Source organism: Suncus etruscus, chromosome X (assembly GCF_024139225.1).
Source record: "Suncus etruscus isolate mSunEtr1 chromosome X, mSunEtr1.pri.cur, whole genome shotgun sequence".
Taxonomy (NCBI): Eukaryota; Metazoa; Chordata; class Mammalia; order Eulipotyphla; family Soricidae; genus Suncus; species Suncus etruscus.
Genome location: NC_064868.1, coordinates 86683624 through 86688754, shown reverse-complemented (window position 1 = coordinate 86688754; position 5131 = coordinate 86683624). Strand labels below are relative to the sequence as shown.

The following is a 5131-nucleotide window of genomic DNA, read 5'->3' as shown; positions in this document are numbered from 1 at the left end:
TGTTATTTCCTTCTGTCTCCCTATCTTTGGTTCCTTTTGTTGGTCATTTTCTAATTTTATTAGCTGTGTCATTAAGTTATTTAGGTATGCCCTTCTTCCTTCCTGATGTGTTCTTGTAGAGCTATATATTTTCCTCTCAGGACCGCTTTTGCTGTGTCCCATAGATCCTGGCAGTTTGTGTCTTCATTTTCAATTGTTTCCAGGACAATTTTGATTTCCTCTTTGATTTCATCTCTCACCCACCGGTTGTTCAATAGCAGGGTGTTTAATTTCCAATTCTTAAATTTTTTCTTTTGTGTGCCTTTGTAGTTCACATGTAATTTCAGAGCCTTGTGATCAACAAAGGTAGCCTGCAAGATTTCTATCCTCTTGATTTTATGGAGGTATGTTTTATGTGTCAGCATGTAGTCTATCCTGGAGAATGACCCATGTACATTGGAGAAGAATGTGTATCCAGAATGTTTGGGATGGAGACTCCTATATATATCTACCAGTCCTCTTTCTTCCATTACTTTTTTCAGGGCTAGTATGTTTTTGTTGGGTTTCAGTCTGGTTGACCTATCAAGTGTTGATAGGGCCATGGTGAGGTCTCCCAAAATTATTGTGTTGTTATTGATGTCTTCTTTCAGTAACTGTATTAGATAATTTGTTGGTCTCTCATGGGTGCATATATGTTTAATAGTCTGATTTCTTCCTGTTGCACATATCCCTTGATTAGTACGTAGTGTCCATCTTTGTCTTTTACCACTTTTCTGCGTATAAAGTTGGTGTCATCAGATATTAATTTGGCCACCCCTGTTTTTTTAATTGTGTTGTTTGCTTGGATAATTTTCCTCCAGCCTGTGATTTTGAGTCTATGTTTGTTCTGACTATTCAGATGTGCTTCTTGTAGGCAGCAGAAGGTTGGATTCATCTTTTTGACCCATTTTGCCACTCTATGTCTTTGAATTGGTGAATTTAGTCCATTGACATTGAAGGAGATGATTACTATAGGATTTAATGTCATCTTTGTAGATAAGTTTGCTGTTTGTTGATCTCTCTTGTCTTAAATTAGATCTTTCAGTTTTTCCTTTATGGCTGGTTTTGCATCTGTGAAGTTTCTGAGCTGTTGTTTATCCATGAAGCTATGCATCCTTCCTTCAGACCTGAACGTGATTCAAGCTGTGTGCAGTATTCACAGTGAGACATTCATTTCATTCAGTCTTGTCACAATATCCCACCACTGTCTTCTGACCTTGAGAGTTTCTTGTGACATGTCTGCTGTAAGTCTTAGGGATGCTCCTTTGAATGTAATTTCCCTTTTTGATCTTGCTGCTTTTAGTATTCTATCTCTATCTGTGGGATTTGTCATTGAAACAGGGATGTGTCTTGGGGTGTTTTTCTTTGGGTCTCTTTTAGCTGCTACTCTTCGGACATGCAGGATTTGATTGCATGTATTCTTTAACTCTGGGAGTATCTCTTTGATGATGTATATAACAGTTGAGTCTTCCTGGAGATCTCCTACCTGGGCCTCTGGGACTCTGATGATTCTTATGTTGTTTCTGTTGAGTTTATCAAAGACTTCTATTTTCATCTGTTCACATTCCTTGAGTACTTTTTCCATTGCCTCATCGTTTGTCCTAATGTTCTTTCCAGTTTCTTCTGTTGTGTTGAGTTTTTCTGCATCACATCTTCCAGTACTCCGATTCTGTCCTCAGCTGCTGTTACCCTGCTTTCAAGGCCATCCACTGAGATTTTCAGTTGAGCTACCATGTTTTTTATATCTGCTATTTTAGTTTGGAGTTTTCTGATTTCTGTGTTTGTGTTCTGTTCAGTTTGATCTATGCTTTCTTTGAGTTCTACAAACATCTTCCATATTTTTGTTCCTTATCCGTGAGGTTAATGAGATGGTTGACATTTTTTAGGCCATCCAAGCTATTGTCTTCATTCTCTGTGCATGGTGTTTTCCTGTGAGTTTTCTCCATTGTCACACTAGTAGTGTGCTTTTTCTTTCCTGTTGTAGTGGGGTTTCTTGGTTAGAAAGAGTGCGCAGCCATGAAGCAAAGTGAATGGCCATGTTATTCTGGGGCCTCTAGGTGACAGTTTTTTGAGTTTTGTTTCCCAGGCCTCTGAGCAGAGCTTCATGAATTCAGGAAAGACAGAGAAGCACAGGCAGAGCTCCCTTCAGGTCCTCAGTTTCCTCAGAAGAAGTACAGCAGGGTGGAGTCTCAGCAAGTAGAGCAATCAGCACTCCACCTGGCAACCCCCACTGCCAGCCAGTTCTTACTCACTCACTTGCTTGCTGGGCAGCTTTAGAATGCATTTTTTGGGGGTTAGCTTCCCAGGGCTCTGAGGAGAGCTTCAAGAATTCAGGAAAGACAGAGAAGCACAGGACAGAGCTCCCTTCAGGTCCTCAGTTTCCTCAGAAGAAGCATAAAGTTATCTTTTTTATTAAAAAATAAAGTTAATATTCTTCCCATATCCCCCCAAAATAATGATGCACATAGGAAAGTCTCACTGTTTGCCTGAAAAATTATGACATTCAATGAACAATATTAGTCAATGAGAATATAAGTATCTTTTTTCATTTAAAAGGAACAAATTAGTTTTTCACTCCTTTATATTTGTAGTCTAAAATTTCTGAAGGTTTGAAAATGAGTAAAGAATTACCAATAGAGAGAAAAATTAGTACCACTGGTTTATCTTATTTTTTTCTTTTTTCCTTTTCTTTTTGTTTTTGTTTCTGATATTGAACAGTGACATTGGGTAGGAAGGGGATATTATATATGCATGTTGACAAACACACATTGTAGTATTGCTCACCCACTTAGCAGCAGTGCCTGCTGGGGTTTACACAGTTTAGTTATACTAATACATATACTTAGTTGTATTGCCCCAGAGATCACTGTTTTGCTGGAAATTCCAAATAGCCAGAATTCGGGACCACACTTGAACATGTGAGGTACAGCCAGGGATTAAACTTTCAGCCTCATACTTTCAAGACAGGCTAGACTCGGTTATCTATTTGTGTGGTGGTTTTCATTAAAGTTATGCCCAGTGCTGATGTTTATTCATTAAGTAATTTTTTGGCACCATTTAAAAATCTATTATAATGATAGTTGGAATTGATTAGGCTAGACAAGAACTGGGCGCTTAAAGGGGATAAAATGACATGCATGATACCTCTTCATTAGCAATAGTGCAAACTACAGTGTCAAAGAGGAAAAGAGAGAGATAGAGAGACAAAGAAAATGAAGGACATAAAATACCTGCCCCAGAGGCAACCAAAGGGGAGGTAGGGAAGAGGAAGGGAGGAAAACTGGGGATATTGGTAGCAGGAAATATGCACTGGTGAAGGGTGGTGGACACTGTATGACTTAAAATCAGTCATGAACAATTTTGTGACCACAGTGCTTAATAAAGTAATTATATAAATAAAAGCTATCATGTCTGAGATAGAGGCAAAGTTGAGTAACTAGAGTATAGAAACATAGCTAGAAAACCACCATAATTCAAATTATCTATTCATCCATTTCTGTTTAATTATGGAGCTGGTAGAAACTTCAGTATTTAGGCATGAAAGCAAGAGTTAAAGTTCAATTTTGACCTCAGCTTTTTGTTGTGAAGAGAGTGAAATATATAGGAGAGAGTGTAGCTTCTGTGAATCTAGAAGGTCCAACTAAAAATGGGACTTGAAGGCTCTGAGTCAGATGAATGTGACACTTTGCTATTGTATTAGGAAGAAAATCTGTGACTTGTGATGGATGTTAGCTAGACTGTGGTGATCATTTTGCAGTATATACAAATAAAACATCATTATCCCATACTTCTAAAACTAATATAAACTCTTACGTTGGCTGTATCCCAACATTTCAAAAATTCATTCACTGAAAAGAAAAACAAGATATCTTGGAAGTAAAAATATTTTAATTATTTTTGTGCTATCATTGGTTTGAAATACACTTCAGGAATAAAACTATGCATATGTAGTTAATTCTTGCTGTTCTGTTTCTGTGGATTTGTTTGCTTAAGAAACCACCATACTCTCTTTCCTCAAGGCTGTACCAACTTACATTCCTACCAACAACACTGTTGTTGAGAGGTTCTTTTTCTTTCCATTTTTTTGTTCATATCCTTGCCAATACTGTTTTCAGTATTTTGATATAGGTCATTTTCACAAGTATAGGACCATATTTTTGTGGTTTGAATTAATAAAAATTTAAATTTAAATAATAAATTTAAATTAATAATAAAATCAATCATTTTCAATTCAGTGTGTCTATTGATCATTTTATCTTATTAGTTTTGTTTTGTGTTACTGATCATATTTAGCAGCTCATGTATATGAAGCATTTCAAATATCATGAATTATATGTCTGGAGGTATATCTTTTCAAGTATTTAGTCCATGTTTGTCTGTGACTTGTTTTTGTGTTGTAGAGTTTGTGTGAGTTTTTTACATATTTATATATTAACCCCTGTCTAGAGTACAGGCCGGTGTTAGATGGGGAGGAAGGACACTTGGGATATTGGTCATGGGAATGTTGCACTGGTGAAGGATTATATATATTAAAAAATCAAAAAAAAAGAAAAGAAAAGATAAGGCCTCCCAATTCTTACCACAGGCTGTGTTCTTTACACTGACTGTATAGAAAGAGGAGGTACAGTAAATGCACCCGTATATACCTCAACCCAGATATAGTAAACCTCTGGAGCAAGAATCATTATTATTATGAATGAGACAGTTGGGGCTATTGATTTTTTTCAGAGAAATAATAAAATTTCGTGAATAGAGATGATAGTTGCACAAATTTGTGGTATTGTATATTTACAGTAATTTTATGGTACATAAATAAGAAAGAATGAATGAATGAAGTAAATGTTTATTTTATAGGGACATTCAATGTACTTCCCTATCAACTTGTAATTCTATATATTATAATAGTTTAGTTACACACATATTATTAGTTACAGACATATTAAGTTGTTAAAACTGCTAAAGTAAGCATAATCATTTTTTTAAATTTAATATATCATAAATTCAGCCTATATTATGAGAATCATTCACTGTATGTAGCACTGTAACTACTGAGTTTCCTTGATCCAAGCATTTTATCATGTTCTATAAGTATTTGGTGAAGAACTGGGAAAAT

The 5131-nt window shown here is 35.9% G+C and overlaps 1 pseudogene; it reads left to right on the top strand.

Annotated features, from left to right (window-relative positions):
• Window positions 1-4581: 4581 nt before the first annotated feature.
• Window positions 4582-4727, top strand: LOC125999884 (uncharacterized; annotated as a pseudogene).
• The last annotated feature ends 404 nt before the right edge of the window (window positions 4728-5131 follow it).